This window comes from Molossus molossus, unplaced genomic scaffold, assembly GCF_014108415.1.
Source record: "Molossus molossus isolate mMolMol1 unplaced genomic scaffold, mMolMol1.p scaffold_m16_p_1, whole genome shotgun sequence".
NCBI lineage: Eukaryota > Metazoa > Chordata > Mammalia > Chiroptera > Molossidae > Molossus > Molossus molossus.
The window spans coordinates 210,706,303-210,725,903 of NW_023425344.1; the positions used below are offsets into that span (position 1 = coordinate 210,706,303).

General features: G+C 46.4%; 1 long non-coding RNA gene across 1 annotated transcript; it reads right to left on the bottom strand.

The window, feature by feature from the left end:
* Positions 1 to 2,657: 2,657 nt before the first annotated feature.
* Positions 2,658 to 9,458, bottom strand: LOC118643936. Its single transcript, XR_004962040.1, has 3 exons — positions 9,105 to 9,458; positions 4,906 to 5,108; positions 2,658 to 4,020 (listed from the first exon to the last, which is right to left on the bottom strand). It is a non-coding gene; the product is annotated as an uncharacterized LOC118643936 (long non-coding RNA).
* Between the last annotated feature and the right edge of the window lie 10,143 nt (positions 9,459 to 19,601).

Below are 19,601 nucleotides of genomic sequence, written 5' to 3' on the forward strand. Positions count from 1 at the left end.
TCACTGTGTCTGGGTTTGAGAGAATAACACTCCAGGCCCCGCTGGCACTGCAACTCTGTCTAGCAGGGCAGCTAATCTAATCTCTGGATTCTTAATTTGAAATGGAAATTCACATAAGTATAGTTTTTCTTTAGTTCTCATTAATAATTAAAAACCTCCCTCCTTTGCTCTCGTTTTAATGACAGCTTATGTTGGAGCAGCTGAGACTTTACAGAGGGCTTTCCCATCCCACCGCAAGTGATGGAGCAGGTACTAATTATTTCCAATTGACAGCTGGTTTGCTCTGGCTGCCCTGTAATCCAAGCCTGGGAGGGGACCAGAGGCCTGGGGCCTGCTCTTAGCTCTGTGCTTTGTCACCTGTCAGAAATACATTCCTAACTCTCATTCACTGCTGTTTCCAAGGTCCACTAAAGCTGAATGTATGCAAACACTGTGACCCGGTCATTCCTCTTGTAGGAATGTCCGCCACAGAAGTGTCTACGTGTGAGCACCAAGAGATGTGCAAAATTGTTCATAGCAGCATTATCTGAAATAGCCAAAAACATCCCAAATCTCATTAGCATAGAAACATCAATGTGAGAGAAACATTGATCGGTAGCCTCCTGTACACATCCGACCAGGAATCGAACCCAAAACATTTTTGGGCTATGGGACAACTGCTCCAAATAACTGAGCCCCCTGGCCAGGCAACTGTGCTATATTTCTATCATGGAATACCATATAGTAATGAGAATAAATGAACAAGCGTACACAAAATGTGAGTAAATTTCACCAATATATAGGAAGTTCAAGAACAGGCACAATTAGAGTATATTTCTAGAGTGAGCGAAGTTGGGCTTTTGACTCTGAAACAGCTATAATTCAAGAAGGTTTAAATCCCAGTGGAGGTAAAGAACCCTTTCACTGATTATTCCCTTTGACATCCAAAAAAAGAACTGTGACTGTGAGTGCTTATGCTACACTTGCTATGAGAATGGTCTTGTCTACTGTCTTCTCCTGGGCTGGAGAGTGGACTATATTTTACTAGAGCTTTGAAAGACATCTGTAATGTTCCATAATAGACCATCCATATTGATAACTAAATAAGTAGTATTTCAAACTGTAAAAAAAAAAAAAAAAGAGCAGGCATAATTAATGTAAAATATTGAAAGTCAGGCTGTTATACCTCAATGAACTAGTAACTGGGAGGAGGTGAGGGGTCTGCAGGGTGCTGTTTATGTTCTATTTCCTGACCAGGCAGTGGTTACCTGGGTATATAGGTGTGTTCACTTTGCACAGATTCACCAATCTCCATGTGTGATGCATGCACTTCTCTGTATGCATGTTCCACTTCAATAAAAAGTTTTAAAATCGTGATTTGTCTAAATAAATTACTTTTCCATGAGCAAGCTTTAGTTTTGCTTAAACTGCCCAAACGTAGCTTATTCCTGATTAAAGCAGATTTGTTTATTGTTCTACTCTGACAGTGACAACACCACCATTCCCTGAAGAGTTTCTGAGGGGTTGAGGGAGCAGGTCAGCATCTGCCTTTGCATTTGTGTGTACAAGACTGCATTTCAGTAGGGCTACCACACAGGAAGTCCATCCCCTGCCTCCCATACCACAAACACATGTTCTTTCTGTGTGTCCAGAAAGTAAGGAGGAACAAAACATCCATCCAAGCAGGGTATGCCAAACACAGCAAACATTTCATCCAAATGACTGTCCCACTTTTAAGAGCCAATGACACTAGCACTACTTTGCAGGGGGAACAAGAAACCTAACCCCTATATCCCAGAGGCACCTCTAGAGGAGAGACACCGACAGCACGGGCAGCACACTGACGCTGCTCAGAATTCCATGGCAGGCCCTGGCGAGGTCATAAACGGAACCAGATTTCTGTTTCCCAGAGGATAGCCTGCTTCTCATTAGCCCTTATTGCTTCTTGAAGGACCAGGGTACTTGAAAATCTTAAAGGACAAAAAGTACAACGATACGTTAGGTCAAAGTTTGGCTCTCTCCATCCATGGGACAAGGACATTTGGTTCAGGGCCAAACACACACACACACACACACACACACACACACACCCCACTCTGCTGCTTCGGAAAGCTTCTCCCATCACTTCAGCTCCTCGTTATCTCCTGTGGCAGTGATTCACTGCCGTTTCAGTCCCACGCTCCATCCCAGGGGCAAAAGACAATCTTGACAACCACTTTGATAGACACCCACTCTCACCCTTTCTGCAGCTGAACTGCATTTGGAAGAGCTGACCCCCTTTCTTTCCTCCAGTCGGTCAGAGGGACACTAGCTGTACTTTTCGCACCTTTCCACGTTATGGTGTGGTCACCAGAAAGGTGGCACTGGGCCACAAGGTGTGCTGTGACCACCACAGCAGAACAATGAGGTGAGAGCAGAGGCCAAGACTAAGTCAAGGGGTGTTCTTCAGGGTCTAAAGAAGTCCTGGAAGTAGCAGAGAAACCCGAGGGTGTGCATAGTCGGAACCCCACACCAGGAGTTTTCCGGCAGTGGCAATACTCAAAGCCAGTTAGGTGGCACAAAGACACATATACAAAGGAATTCATTATAACCTTGTTGTTACAGAGGGAAAAAATGAGAAGCAACTGAAGCATCCAGCAACAAAATTATCCAACTATATGATATCATATACCGTGAAAAGAATGAGGCAGGTCTGTATTAACTAACACAAAATGGTCTACGCTGTAAATGGTAAAGGCAAGTTGGAGAAACCTATATACCACATGATTCCATTTATGGGTTTTACAATTCCTGTGTGCACGCACGCAGTCTCACACACACTGGCTCTGGTAAGTAGACAGAAAAAGGTGAAGGATCCACGTGTTGGGTCGCCACTGAGGAAGGGAATGGAAGTAGGAAGATGAGAGGGCACTTTTCACTTTCACCAGATGTGTTTCTGTAGTTTTTGTTTATGATTTCCCAATAGTTCTTTTGTAATTTACAAAGCAGTTTTAAAAGCTGCGGCTATGGGGATGGAGTATGGAGGAGGCACGCTTGATGAGGCATGGTCAGCAGAGCCAGAAGCTTCTGTGAGTCAGGACTGGGGCTGGGAAGTGGGCTCTTCCAAGTTAGGGGAGAGACTCCCAGCTCCTGATGGTGCAGGACCGATCCTTTCCTGTCCTCGTTCACCCTCTTTGGGGCCATGTGCTCTTGGCTCTCTGGGTTACTTCCTACCCTGACAGCCAGAGAAGGGCCCCAACCTCAGAGAGCCCAGGGAGGGTGGCTTGGGCCAGCTTGGCCCTAGGCCTTAGGAAGAAACCGCCTTAGTGCCCACTCTCTTGAGGTTCTTTCCCTTAGTGCCCACTTTGGGGGTTCTTTTCCTGGGCCTTCATTCTTAGAGCACTAGATCTCCAGAAGCTGAGAAAAGGGACCACCGCACTCGGCCAACTTTTAGTCCAGTTTACTGCTGTTCTCCACCCAGATTCCACCTTAGAATTGCCTGGGGAGTGTTCAAAAACTAGAAACCTCAAATATAGACCTATACATTGAAATACAGAAAAAAGGTTTTGTGATGTTAGCAGATAGCCAGTGCTGAGTGAAATAAAAATTTTCATTCACTCTGGAATGAGTATAAATTGGTTCAGAACTATTTGCAACACAATTGGGCCAATAATAAAATTCCCCTTGACATCGAATCACAAGCAGAGGCAGGTGCACTCATTAGGAAATAGGTGGTGGGAATAATCTAGGTGAGAGTGAGGGCGTGGCCGGCTCGGGACAGCAGTGGGGGCGTCTCAGAGGCAGGTCCCCACAGCCGCACCTGAGCTAATGGAGACTACGAAGTTGGAACCAAACCCTGGAATGCAGGTGGAGGAGGGGACCCAGCCCTGCAGAGCCCCTGGGTGCCTGCCCAAAGGCGCCCATCTCCACCGTCTTGGTAGTAGGGTAAAAACAGACGCTTGGAAGGCTGGCAAGTAGGCAATTCTGGCAAGAGACGCTTTCCTCCAGGGCTCTTGGCAAGAAGGTGCTCCCGCCTATTTGTTGTTGGGTCAAAGGAAACGGCTGAAAATTTAAGAGGAGAGAGAAAAACTCAGGAAAGGCAGACAGCCAAAGGGGTCTATTAGCAGAACATAGTGATCCCTGTATGGACACTCTGAGACCCTTGGGGGAGTGACATGTGGTGTGACTGGGGAGGCACCGCAGAGCCCCCTGCTCACAAACGTCCTCCCCACCGGGCTCCCTGCTGCCTGTAGCTCCACTACTGGGTCAATTCCACCAGGGTATTAAGCATCACCCATTTATTGTTGTCCTCTTCTAGGAAGCAGACTCCTGAAAGGAGTAACAATTTGATTCAGCAACAATTTGGTGGAATTAGTGTATGATTTATTCAGCCAGTTTGCGTGCCTACTCGGTGCTCGGTTCTACACGGGGAGCTGGGTAGGACACAACGGAAAGAAGACTTTGTCAAGGTGCTAAGACTCGATTCCATTCAGAAGTGCCTACTGGACACCTGTCCCCTGACAGGGAGCCAGTGCTGAGACAGGAGGAAACAGAAAAATGCACGACACTGTCACACCCCTCAAGGAGCTTTTAACCTCGCTGGGGGAGTCCAAGCACACGAAGACAGATGGGACAAGCCAGGGCTTATTACACGGCTAATATAATCCAGGGCCCACATGAAGAGTGGGACTAAACGCCTGCATGTCGAAGAGCCTTTCAGACGCTCTCTCGTGATTGAACTACACTGATCCTTTTCATCAGGAAGCCTGGAAAACAAACTATTATACCCCCACTGTTTTCCGAATATTAATGTGGGTGTGACTTCCTGGTTCTGAGGCCTCACCTTAGTTTTTGCCTTACACCCTATAGCTCTGGCTAGACTGAGCATTACTGAAAGGGAGTTATTCATGAAGCGTTTATTTATAGGGTGCATAAGGGCCCACCCACCTTCTCTGCCTGTGCTCCCCACTCTGGCCACTGGCCACATCTTGGTGGCAAACTGAGTTCAGGTTTCACGTCGAATGAACACCCACAAGATTCGTGGTTTCTGTTTATCATAGTCATGTTCACAAGACATCCTCATGACAAAAGCCTCATGAGCTGCTGGCTCCGGCTGTCACTGGAGAGGGAGGAGTGTGACGGTCACCCTGCTGGAGTAAGACAGCAAGATTTAGTAACAGGAACGGACGAGGGTCAGGATCCAGGCATCGTGCAGGGCCAGACACGGTGATGTTGCCACGTCTTGAGGAAATGTGCCTTTTTATGAAACTGCCGTTAGTAAATCATGTTATCCTGGGGCACTTTTGAGGCCAGAGACCCTTCAGGGCCCAGGAGGAATGAGGAATGTGGGCTAATGGACATCTAGCCTGGAGGAGGGGAGAACTTGCTGACACGGGGTGGGGAAGGACTAGGGGCCAGACTGGAAATCAAAATTGGGAAATGAAGGAGAACAGAGAAAGCACAACCTCAGGCCAGACAGCGAGGGGCACAAGCTTCATAGTGGGGAGAGCACAGAGTGGGGCACAGGATGGAAATGGGAGTTCAAAACCAGGAGAGTTCATTTGGACTACAGACTAAGCAAAATATCCATCGCTTCTGGTGGTGGGGGGCTGACTGGGAAGACAGAAGGGAACTTTCTGAGAAGATACAGAGATGATAACAGTGGGAATTGTAACCCACTCCACCAATCTGACATTGTTTCTGTAAATGCCGACTCTGACTAATATGTAGCTTGTAGATAAAAAGCTTGTTTGTATAAGAATCCTAGGAGCAGCCCTGGCCAGGATGGCTCAGTGGTTGAGCGTCGGCCTGCGGACCAGAGAGTCCCAGGATCGGTTCCCACTAGGGGCACGTACCACCAAAAAAAAAAAAGAATACTAGGAGCTAACTTCAGAAGATACAGACTCCAACCTTCAGTTATCCTAGTCCCAGGGGATTTGCTGACCTTCCACTGTAGAACCAGGATGACACACACCAGACCATCACTATCACTTGACCAGTTTCAAGGTCTTTATCAGAATGGACTCTGCTGGCCTACAGGTAGAGAACTTTTCAGAGAGCCCCTTGATCTTTGTCCTGCGTTCCCTCTCCTCCTTATGAAAGCCCCTGCCTGCACTGAGACGCTGAGATGGGCTTTGGACAAGAGAGCCCATCTCCTCAGGAGGCTGACATCTGAATAAGCCTTTCGTTTCTGCGCCAGCACTTGTCTCATGAGTTTGGTTTTTGTGGCAACAGACAACTGGACCTAGATTTTGGTTACAAGGTGAGTATCCCATATCTTGAAAGAAGATGGTGTATCCATTTGTCAAAAGTCATTGAATCGTATACTTAGAATATGTGCATTTCAATGTTTGTAAATTTTACCTTAAAAATTGTAAACAAATTGAACTCTCATTGGGTTTACTTTTTTTTTTTTTTTTTTAATCCTCACCTGAGGACATTTTTGTCTTTATCTTCAGATAGAGTGGGAGGGAGAGAGAAACATCATGTGAGAGAGACACATCGAGGGGTTGCCACCCACACGACCCCATCCGGGGCCGGGGACAAACTGCAACCGTGGTACATGCCCTTAGCGGGAATCGAACCCGAGACTCTCTGGTCCGCAGGCCGATGCTCCAACCGCTGAGCCAAACTGGCCAGGGCTCATTGGGTTTACTTTGAGCAATGCTATGGATTAGCAATTCTGAAACTACAATCTGTGTATTATTGAGTTTGAGGCTAATGGAAGCTAGATTCCTCACTGTTGGGAAAAGAAGTTACAATTGCAGAAGGGGTGTTTTTGTAATGGAGTTGGAGTTATCAGTATAATTCTATATCTATATCTAATCTTAACATTTCTCTCTCCAAATACACACACACACACACACACACACACACTTCTGATATATATCTATCTCTATATTTATCTACTTCTGTGCTAATACAGGGTGGGGCAAAAGTAGGTTTATGGTTGTGAGTACACAAAACAGAGTTTATTCTTGTATTATTATTTCTTAATGATTATATTATTTTCCATATGAACAACTGCAAACCTACTTTTGCCCCACCCTGTAGATAGTAGTATTATATTGATGCTTAATTTCCTGTTTGTTTGAACTGCATTGTGGTTATGGAAGAGTACAGTCACCTCCCTCAAGGAGCTTTTAGAAAATGCTTACTGGAGTACTTAGCGGTAAGGGGGCACCACATCAACTCACTGTTAAACGGTGGTGATGGCGGGGGTGATAGAGCACATAAGGCAGACATGCAAACAAATGGATCAAAGTTTGTACTATTCTTGTCATTTTCCTGTAAAATGGGAAGTATATCAAAATAAAAAGATCTGTCCTAAAACATCTGTGGTCAGGAGCTAGGCAACGTAAACACCGGGCTCACCGAAGCCAGTAGGCCTATGCTTCCTGTTGGGGCCAGAGCCAGCCCAGAGTGGCCATTGCAGAGCCTGCAGGAGGGGTAGGCAGTCACCCTGTGGGGTAGGTTTAGTTGGCTGACACCTGTATCATCAACATTCTGTCTGTGAACAGACCACAAACCGGCGTGCATTTCCTGACAGCGCCGGTCCCGTCCTGACAGCAGCGAGGCCTCACACACAGCAGCTTTTGGCAGATGGTTCCTAGACACCGTGCGGCACGCAGAGGAGAGTCACTGGTAAACGTGTGAATTGTGCTCAGACTGCATCTCTTCTCATAAAACTCATCATTGGGTAAGTCTTCTGCTTTTGTTACAGCCCATCAAGAAACAGAAATGTGTTTGCATTTTTGTAAGGAGGGCTGATTTTTAAAATCCGGTCAAAGAGTTTAAGGTTAAAAGAGTTTAAGGCAAAATCAAAGTCTTCCCATTTACTAGGAGTACAATTAAAAATGCCATTTTCTAGGCCCCGGCCAACTAGCTCAGTTGGCTAGAGCACTGTCCCCAAACGCCAAGGTTGAAGGTTCAATCCTCAGCCAGGGCACATGCAAGAATCAACCAATGAATGCATAAATAAGTGGAACAACAAATCTCTCTCTCTCTCTCTCTCTCTCTCTCTCTCTCAAATCAATAAATAAAAATGTAAAATATATATATATACTGTTTCCCTAAGCAATGTTTTTCTAAACAGAAGCATACATTTATAAGCAAACATAATTTTAAGTCATTACTGTCTCATGGGTGATCGTCATCCAGTGCCTGGCCTTTTGCCACAGCTCTAGTGCATAGTGATCTCTTTTCCTGTGCCACCTTGTTATGTGGCCAGAGATTCTGAAAATCTCTGAATTGCTAATTATATGATTTTCTCCAGCTTGCCCCCAGAAGTTAAATAGTCAGATCATCCCCCCTCCACCAGCAAATTGAATACTCCACAAATCAAAGACCAATGAATTAAAAGTAAAACAGTCTTCTTCACGCAACCCTTAGTAACTGTCTTTTTCTCAGAGTAAGAGAAATCGCTTTGTCAGACCCCACTGTGTAAGTGCTTCCTGGCATTTAGCTTACACCGCCTAGGCTGGGCCTGGGCAGGGCTGAGTGACTGCACTGGTGGGGAGTGGAACAACCCGGAATTCACCTCGTCTTTTCCTCTGCCTGCCTGTGGGGAGCATTTCTGACTCTCATCCTGGCTCGAGCAAGACAGTGCCCTGGCCTAGCAGCACCTGGACAACATTAGAAGAGGTGCTGCTCCAGGAAGGCCTGGAAAACACAACTCATTAAAGCCAGGCTGGCAAGCAGAGAAAGACAAATGTCACATGATCTCACTTATTTGTGGAATATAAGGAACAAAACAAAGTGATGAACAAAATAGACCCAGAGACATAGAAGTAGGGTACAGACAGACAAACCTCAGAAGAGAGGATCACTGGGGAGGGAAGCGATAAACCACAGAACTTACATGCAAACATGCGTAACCATGGACATAGACAACAAACCTAGGGATGGGGCTAGGGGATCAGGAGGAGGGTGTCAATGGGGAAAAAAGAGAAACATCTGTAACAAAAATACATTAATAAAAACCCAGTAACAAAAAAATAAAACAATAAAGCCAAGAATGAAAAAAAATAAATAAATAAAGCCAGGCTGAGTCACTGGGGTGTGGAGGCTGTTGAGTAACATTCTTGCAACATAACAAACAAACAGAACAGGGAGATTCCGGAAAACTTTTTTAAGGCCAGGCTCACCCTTGCTCTTTGGCTGCTAGGGCAGGGTCATCAGTCACTGTGGAGTGCTGGTGGAAGGTGCCGCTGGCCGGTGAGCACCAGAAGCCACGCCTGCACCGGCGACACCGTGTCTTCAGGCTGGTGGAGGACACGGAGCCCTGGCCCAAAGACAGCCTGGAGCTCATCCGCACGCACGCTGTCGGCAGAGGAGCTTGGAGTCTGGGGTGACCTGGTTTCAGTGAAGAAATCTGTGGGTCCTATATGGACTCCTTCCTCAAGCACTGGCTGTATAGGTGTCCCCTGAAAACAAGAAGCTGTTAGAAGAGGAGAAATTGCTAAGACCAGAAGTAAAATTACAAAAGATCAGACCAAGGCAGGTGAGGCAACAGTGAACTTTCTCAGAAGCTGTCACCTGGAGGTGGGGATGAAGAACAATGTCAATGGGAGCCAGACCCAAAAATAGTTGCCTGCCATTTTCTCAAAAATCTGTAATAGAGTCAACAATAAAAAAAGAAATAATGAATAATAAAATAATTAAAAGGTTGAAAACAAAATCTTGGTGTTGTGATAGCCACACATGCATTAAAGTTACCTGAAGAGCCCCCCCACGGTATCAGTGTGAGCAGTGGAAAATGGGCCTGGCACTGTCCGGGTACCTAGGACCTCGGTTAACTTGAGAGGCCCACGCCCAGAAGTACTGCTTAGCTCAGCAAGCTGCCCGGGAGTGGCCCCACCAGCTCCCAGGCGACCTGAACCTACTCTCCCTCAGGAACAGTGAGCAGAGGAGGCACCATGAGGCCGCTGAGCCAGCTCTGACCCATACAGAGTCTCAGAGAGCCGGGGGACCACGGACCACACTGCAGGCGCCTGATGGATCCTCCGTGGCTGCCGTCTCCTCCTTCCGCGACTGTCACACCCACCTCACTGCAGCCGCCCTCTGAGAGAGGGCCCTGCTGCGGGTGTGATCCACCGAATGTTAGTGGACCAAAACAGTCTAGACCTTATTTCCTCTTCCTCCACTGGAGTTCACTGGAACGAATGGAAGAGTTAGCCGTTGTCTTTTTTTTTTTATCCTCACCTGAGGACATTTTTCCATTTTTTGTTCAGGTAGAGTGGGAGGGAGAGGAACAGAGAGAGAGAGAGAAACATCGATGTGAAAGGGACACATCGAGTGGCTGCCACCCACACAACCAACCAGGGCCGGGGACAAACTGCAACCGAGGTACATGCCCTTAGCGGGAACCGAACCCGGGTCTCTCCAGACCGCAGGCTGACGCTCTAACCGCTGAGCCAAACCGGCCAGGGCTTAGCCATTGTCTTTAGTACTTGGTTCCTCCTCACCATCCAAACGGAAGCTTTATGTCTCAAGAAGAAATAAACAGGTTGTGTTCTAAAACAACAACGATGACAGAAAATCCTTACTCAGGGCCAGTGCACAAAGCGTTCACCAGCTCTGCAAGAGAGAAATAAACGGTGAGCAGAGCCACAGCTCCAACTCGGGCCAGTCTGGGCTAAACAAGGTCAGATTAGCCCGTGGCCAACCCGACAGAGCGAAGGAAGAGCCCACTTGAAAGGCAAATACTTGCTGGAGTCTGAAGGCTTCGGCAGAGAAAGGGCATGAAATCCCAATTACAAAAAAGGCTTAAGATGGGGAAATGACCTCTCAGGGATATCTCAGCAAGTGTCCTACCAGCCTCTTGTCTCCAGTTTTAACTATTCTTGATCTTGAGCTCCTAGCTGGAGAGAATTTACCGAAGCACAATGTAGTCCTTCAGACCCCGAGTACCCAGGCAGAGAAGAGCACTTTGAAGCTGAGATCTGTTTCCAGGGCATAATTACTTCAGACCTCTGAAGTGGGAAGACGAAAACCCAGTTTATAGGGATCAATAGCATCTGAGAGACAGGTTTGCTGGAACCTAAAGGTTCAGTGGACAGGCAGAGGCAGGCCTGACTTGTTTTCCTAGTAGCTCAACACCATTTCTTTTAGACAGTGATCTGAAGTGGGACACCTGGCCCTGAGACCCACACTGAATGTTCACCCTTAGGAGTAAATGCTTCTGATAGGTCAAATGGTGGGAACCCGCATGAAGCAAAGAACGCTGAGACTAACACACTGGTGTGATGGCCACACCCGTCTCCACTGTGGACACCACTTGCCCGACAGGACAGCCTGACTTTGGTTTTTGATAAGCTATGAGTTGCTTATTTTCACTCTTTTGGTTAAAGTATGGGGAAATGTCATCTGCCTTCTTGACTTTGGTTATTTTTCTCCTGCTTCCTGAGCTGGGCACGAGAGAGACAGAAAAGGAAAGGAAGGAGAAACCCAAGAGGACAAGAGAAGCTCCTCCCATCCTTCAAATTTCTGTTGTGCTCCGGTGGGTGTGAAGTCAGGGCCTGGAAGGGTGATCTGCCCCATTCACATTCTGGTCATTTTATCTCTGAAATAAGACTGACCAGTCCTCCACCTGTGTTGAATGTTTCCATCCAGGGCCTGTGGACAGTCTTGCAAATGTGACATCACAAGAGACTTACTCTAAATCCTGCTGGGGTTAACTGTCCCCCACCACCATTTGCTACCTTTGTTATCTTCTATTTCGTAGGAGTTATCAGTACAAAGCAGTGATTATGGTGGTCAAGAAATCAGACTGCCTGGCTTCATATTCCAACGTTGCCATTTACTAACTGTGTGAACTCGGCCAACTTGTTAAATGTCCCTCAGTTTCAGGCTGGTCCCACATCCACGTGTGGTGGATAAAAATCAGGAGGATACCTCGGCTGGGAAGGTCCTCTCTGAGGACTGAGGGGTCCCTGTCCCACACCAGGCACCCTGCTCAGGATTCCAGTGCCAGGAAGAGAATCCCCGTAACTTCTGGCTGGAAAAACCAGCGGGAACTGAAGCTCAGGGAGGCTGAGGCGGCTGGAGCCCCAGGCAGCTCCTTAAAGGGCCCGTGCACGGACTTATCAGACTCACTCCCTCTAAGCTTGGAGGGGAGGCAGCTCAAGAAGTGCCAGAGACATACAGGGAAGAACTGAGCTGTTTGGCACTAGAGCTAGGGCTGAAGAGAGGGCTTTCTCTGGGACAAAGGTGCTGTCAGAGGCCTTTGTTCCTTTGGTGAGCTCTTCCCTGGGGCAGCAGACAGTCACCATATCTGGGACTCCAGCAACCTGAGTCACACTGGTAGCCCCGCCCTGGTGATTCCCTGAGGCCTCGCCCCACCCAACTTTCAGGCCCACCCAAGCTGTTGCCAGTTTCTTAACCATAGGATTGGCCTGTCTTGGATCCTGCTTCAGGTTTTCCTAAATTCTTTTAAACAAGCAGCATCTGGTCTCAGAGAGCCCCATACCTCTCATTCAGTAATACATAGAAATAAACACAGGGAGGCAGCCAAAACGAGGAGACAAAGAAACAGGTCCCAAATGAAAGAACAGAACAAAACACCAAGAAAAGAACTAAGCGAAATGGAGATAAGCAACCTAACAGATGCTGAGTTCAAAATACTGCTTATAAGAACGCTCAATGAACTTAGTGAGAACCTCAGTGAACTTAGTGAGGGCCTCAAGAGCATAAAAAAGGAGCAGTCAAAAATGAAGGATGCACAGTCAGAAATGAAGGAGGCACTAACTGAAATAAAGAATAATTTACACAGATTCAATAATAGAGTAGGGAAAGCCAAGAAGCAAACCATCAATTTGGAATCTAAGGGTGCAAAAAACACCCAATCAGAACAACAAAAAGCAAAAAAGAATACAAGAAAATGAGGATAGTGTAAGGAGTCTCTGGGACAACTTCAAGTGTGCCAACATTCACCTCTTGGGGGTGCCAGAAGGAGAAGAGAGAGAACAAGAAATCGAAAACCTATTTGAAACAATAATGGCAGTAAACTTCCCTAACTTGGTGAAAGAAACAAACATACAAGTCCAGGAATCACAGAGAGTCCCAAACAAGATGAACCCCAAGAGGCCCACACCAAGACACAACATCATCAAAATGCAAAAGGTTCAAGATAAAGACAGAATCTTAAAAGCAGCAAGAGAAAAGCAGTTAGTTACCTACACGGGAGTTCCCATAAGACTGTCAGCTGATTTCTCAAAAGAAACTTTGCAGGCCAGAGGGAGTGGCAAGAAATATTCAGAGTGATGAAAAGCAAGAACCTACAACCAAGATTACTCTATCCTGCAAAGCTGTCATTTAGAACCGATGGCCTATAAAGAGTTTCCCAGACAAGAAAAAGTTAAAGGAGTTCATCACCACCAAACCATTATTATATAAAATGTTGAAGGGTCTCTTTGAAGATAAAGATAAAATATATGAACAAACAAAATGGCAATGAATACATATCTATAGACGATAAAATCTACAAACAAAATGAACAGGCAGAACAGAAACATTCTTATAGATACAGAGAACATTTTGTTGGTTGCCAGATGGGCGGGGGTTTGGGGGAATGGGTGAAAAAGGTGAAGGGATTAAAAGGAACAAATTGGTTGCTAGACTGACAAACCTCAAAGAGAAGGGGGTTGGGGGGGGCAATAAGCCAAAGAACTTATATGCATAACTAATGAACACAGACAACAGTGTGGGAAAAGGCAGGAGGGGGGCGGGAATGGGGAGGAGGGGTCAATGGGGGATAAATGAGGAAAATCTGTAATACATTCAACAATAAAGATAAAAAATTTAAAAATGTCCCTCAGTTTCCATTTTTCTCTCTCTATGAAGTTAGAATAATAATAGAACCAACTCAGCGGGTAAATATAATTAAATGAGATCATGTATGTAAAAGCCCATGGCACAGGGTAAAGGTTCAATAGCCATTTAGCCATTTGCCTATGGTGATGGTGAGGGTAGAAATACTAGCAGCAGTAGAAGTCACGATGACAAACCAAAGAGTGGTCATGTACTTGTTTCAGAGATGGGAGGTAGAAGAAGAGTTGGGAACTGGTGCCCTACTGACTTGGGGCCCAGAGAATCTGAGAGGAAGAGCTTCCTGCTGGGATTAATCTCTGGACACCTCATTATTCCAGGTTGGTCCCACAAGCCTGCCCACAGCTCTGGACATCCTTCTTTCCTTCAGGTGTCTGCTTTGAAACCATCATAGTAGCTTCTTTTTCCTGCTAGGGACCTGACTGACCCAGTACCTAATGGTGTTGTGTGTCTTTTCCATCAGTCTTTAGTGCTAGTCCTCAAACCAGCCCCTTTTTCCAACTTCCCTCCTTGGCTGTGGGTACCAGCATTCTCCCACGCATCTGAGTGTGATTTTTAGTCATTCCTGAGTGGTTCTTTCCTCTCCCTGAGCCCCCACAATCCAGTAGGTCCTCACATCCTGAGACTCTTACCCCATGGAGTTCCTCATGTCCTCCCCCTCCTCTCCCTTCCCATGGTGTCTCCTTCCCACTCGGATGCTTTTGACTGCCCACTTGGGCTATGACAAAAAAAATCCTAGACTTTCAGCCTCCAGGCTCCTCCTCTGCATTACTAATTCAGCCAATGATTTGCCACCAAATTAATTTCCCTAAAGCTGGGGTTTTCACACTTTTTTGGCTATGACTCATAATAAGAAATATATCTTACCTCCTAACCCTGTACATACATATAAAACTCACAAAACAATACTTTGATATTGTTTTTATTCACAACCCGTGAAATTGACTTTGTAACCCACTAATAGATCCTATCCCACAGTTTGAAACACTGCCCCAATGTAACTCTAATTCTGTCTCTACCCTAGTGAAAGCTTTCAATAGACCCAACTTGACTGAATTTCTACAAGTTGTTTCACCTAGCATTAAAGGCTTCTATAGGCTGACCCCAGTTTGTCTGCCTCACCATTTTGGTCCCTACTCTATTGATACCATTTAGCCTCTGTGGGCCTTCGTGGTCTAATATATCAAATGGGGAAAAATGTTTCCCAGCCCGAAGGCCAGAGGTAGACCCAATGGTCCACTTCATTTCTTCTAGAAGAGCTATGATTCTGGGATTGTAAATGCCCAATATCTAACAATCAGACATATCTCTTCTCTGGTCTCCAGACACACCCGTATCTGGTTGCTCCCTTTAGCCACCTTCCTCTGTCTCCCTCTACCTTCCTCCATTGATGTCACATCAAAATTCAGCAGGAGCAAAGTACACAGGAAGAGAAGGTCAGGACACATGGAAGGAACACAGTCAGTCCACCAAGAGTGCAGCCACGAAGGCAGGTATTTTACACACAGGTGGGAAGAAAGATGAAACCACAGAGGTGGGCTAAGCTAGTCTATGTCAAACTTAGACCCTCAGATGGAGATTTCATCTTAATTTAGAGGTCATGGGGAGTCGTTAATAGTTTCTGAGCAGGTGTGACATGATCAAAGGTCAGGTAACTTCAACAGTAAAATTGACATAACCTAGGTGTGGCCGGTATTGGGACAGGTCAGACCAGGGATGGGTCCTAGAAATCCAGACAGGCAATATTAAGGAGCTTCAGCTTTGGCCACAGATAAGCATCCTGGAGAGTAGAAGGAACATAGTGTCCAGATGCAAAGGACAGACTGGAGCAGAGGGCCAAGAAGGTGCCTGGTTTCTGCCAGCTGTGGAAACAGTGTGGGGACACAGCCAGGAACCGGGACTCCGGAGCAGGAGGCCACTCCTCGAGAGGGCTGCTGAGGGCAAAGCTGCAGAAAAGTAAAGGAACCACCCTTCCCTTGGACCTTTTATGTGACAGCTTCTCTACCAAGCATGTTCACACGCTCGTCTGACTCGACAGCCTGAGTCTGAATGACAGCAAACTGCCGAGGTCTCTGAGGACCAGAAGCAAATTTTCCGTTCTCCTGGGACCCAGCGCACTGCTCATACAGAGTAAGCCTACACGCTGCTTGTTGGATTGCACTGAGAAGGGATTATGATCTCTATCACCCCATGGCTATCACTGCCTGTTTGTCTGTCTTCACTGGTGATTCTTGCTGTCCTGCACCTTACACTGTTTACCTGACAGCCCGAGTCCGAAGCTCTTTGGTGGATTACGTTGCTACTCTGAATTCATTAGCCTGAATGTGTTTCTAGATGAAAGGCTTGAGGTGCAGCCTCAACGACGATGGTGTGTGAACAGCTAAGGGAGAAATGAGTTACTGTCCTCGTGAGATTTGTTCCCCCTCGTGCAGAGAGAGAAACCAGCACTAATCCTCTTTTCCTGTGCTCTCTTCCAGCCGTATCATAAACATCTTGGTCTCCCACCGCCCAAGTGCTCAGCAGGTGGGGGAAGCCCCTCGAGCAGCAGCAAGTGTTGGGAGGAGGCTGAGGTTTGTGCTGGAATCTGTGAGGGTCCCACCACAGGGCTGGGAGCTCTGTCACAGATGAGAGAAGCTGGCTGTGGTCCCTTTGGAGCAGCACACTGCTGGGGGTGGACAGGGGCATCTACCTGACAGGAAAAGGGCACAGACTGGTTCTCTTGGTAAACTCTCTATAAGCACCCATTAGTCAGAATTCATGGCTCCTAGTTTCTCAGTCAACGCTTACTAAAAGCGCCTCTGGACTTCCGGTCAAGATGGCGGCCCACATAAACTCGGTATCCTCCCACAACCACATCAAAGTTACAACTAAACTACAGAACAACCATCATTCAGAATGGAAGTCCTACAACTACGGAATTAAAGCAGCAGCCACATCCAGACTGGTAGGAGGGGCGGAGGCGGACGGGCTGGTCCCACACCCACGTGTGGCGGATAAAAATCAGGAGGACACCTCGGCTGGGAAGGTCCTCCCTGAGGACTGAGGGGTCCCCATCCCACACCAGGTGCCCCGCCCAGGGTTCCAGTGCCAGGAAGAGAATCCCCATAACCTCTGGCTGGAAAAACCAGTGGAAACTGAGGCTCAGGGAAGCTGAAGCGGCTGGAGCCCCCAGAAGATCCTCTTAAAGGGCCCGCGCACGGACTAATCGGACTCACTCCCTCTAAGCTTGGAGGGGAGGCAGCTCGAGGGGTGCCAGAGACATAAAGGGAAGAACTGCGTTGTTTGGCACTGGAGTGAGGGCTGGAGAGGAGCTTTCTCTGGGACAAACGTGCTGTAAGAGGCCTTTGTTCCTTTGACGAGCCCTTCCCTGGGGCGGGAGACAGCCGCCATATCTGGGACTCCAGCAACCTGGCTCACACTGGTAGCCCCGCCCTGCTGACTCCCTGAGGCCCCGCCCCACCCAACTTTCAGGCCCATCCAAGCTGTTGCCAGTTGCTTTACCATAGGATTGGCCTGTCTTGGATCCTGCTTCAGGTTTTCCTAAATTCTTTCAAACAAGCAGCATCTGGTCTTAGCTAGCCTCATACCTCTCATTAAGTAATACATAGAAACAAACACAGGGAGGCAGCCAAAATGAGGAGACAAAGAAACAGGTCCCAAAGGAAAGAACAGAAAAAATATCCAGGAAAAGAACTAAGCGAAATGGAGATAAGTAACCTAACAGATGCTGAGTTCAAAATACTGCTTATAAGGATGCTCAATGAACTTAGTGAGAACCTCAGTGAACTTAGTGAGGGCCTCAAGAGCATAAAAAAGGACCAGTCAGAAATGAAGGATGCACAGTCAAAATGAAGGAGGCACTAACTGAAGTAAAGAATAATTTACACAGATTCAATAATAGAGTAGGGAAAGCCAAGAAGCAAACCATCAATTTGGAATCTAAGGGTGCAAAAAACAACCAGTCGGAACAGCACAAAGAAAAAAGAATCCAAAAAAATGAGGAGAGTGTAAGTAGTCTCTGGGACAACTTCAAGCGTGCCAACATTCGCATCTTGGGGGTGCCAGAAGGAGAAGAGAGAGAACAAGAAATCGAAAACCTATTTGAAACAATAATGACACAAAACTTCCCTAACTTGGTGAAGGAAACAGATATACAAGTCCAGGAAGCACAGAGAGTCCCAAACAAGATGAACCCCAAGAGGCCCACACCAAGACACATCATCATCAAAATGCAAAAGGTTCAAGACAAAGACAGAATATTTTTTTTTTTTTTATAGATCTATTATATTCTTTTTTTACTAATTTTTTATTTTATTTTTTTAACCTCACCCGAGGACATTTTCCCATTTTTTACTCAGATAGAGCGGGAAGGAGAGAGAGGAAGAGAGAGAAACATCGATGTGAAAGGGACACATCGAGTGGCTGCCACCCACACGACCCAACCAGTGCTGGGGACAAACTGCAACCGAGGTACGTGCCCTTAGCGGGAACCGAACCCGGGTCTCTCAGGACCGCAGGCCGACGCTCTAACCGCTGAGCCAACCCGGCCAGGGCCAAAGACAGAATCTTAACAACAGCAAGAGAAAAGCAATTAGTTACCTACAAGGGAGTTCCCACAAGACTGTCAGCTGATTTCTGAAAAGAAACTTTGCAGGCTAGAAAGGAGTGGCAAGAAATATTCAAAGTGATGAATGCAAGAACCTACAACCAAGATTACTCTGTCCTGCAAAGTTGTCATTTAGAACCGATGGCCTATAAAGAGTTTCCCAGACAAGAAAAAGTTAAAGGAGTTCATCACCACCAAACTGTTATTATATGAAATGCTGAAGGGTCTTTTTGAAGTAAAAGATAAAACATATGAACAAACAAAATGGCAATGAATACATATCTATCAACAATGGAATCTACAAACAAAATGAGCAGGCAGAACAGAAACATTCTCATAGATACAGAGAACATTGTGTTGGTTGCCAGATGGGAGGGGAATGGGTGACAAAGGTGAAGGGGTTAAGAAGTACAAATTGGTTGCTAGACTGACAAACCTCAAAAAGAAGGGGGTTGTGGGGTGGGAAGAAATATACCAAAGAACTTATATGTATATATGTATAACCAATGGACACAGACAACAGTGTGGGAAAAGGGGGGAGGGGGGCGGGAGCAGGGAGGAGGGGGTCAATGGGGGAAAAAATGAGGAACATCTGTAATACATTCAACAAAGATATAAAATAAAAAAATGAATAAAAAATAAAAGCGCCTCTGGCCCTGGCCAGTTTGTCTCAGTGGTAGAGTATCGGCCCGTGGACCAATGAGTCCTGGGTTTGAGTTCAGCCAAGGGTACGTACCTCGGTTGCAGTTCGTCCCCAGCCAGGGTCGTGCAGGAGGCAACCAGTCGCTGTGTCCCTCTCATCTCAATGTTTCTCTCTCTTTCTCTCCCTCTCTCTCCCCCCTTCCACTCTATCTGAAGATATTTGAGAAAATATTCTCGGGTGAGGATTAAAAAATAATAATAATAAATAAATAAAACATAAGTAAATAAATAAACAAACATAAAAATTAAAGCTCCTTCGCCAGCAGGACAACAGAGGGAAGGCAGGTCACTTCCCCTTTTGAGGCTCCTAGTATATTTTTTTAAATGTACAAATGGCTAAACAAGATTTAAAAATTATAGTATACATATGTATTTTTAATTTGTTTTTATTTATTTGAGAGAGAGAGAAATCGATGTGAGAGAGAAACATCGATTGGTTACCTCCTTTCCGGTGCATGGGACAAAGCTCAAGTAAGTGAGCCACACAGGCCAGGGCTAAAAATCAGAG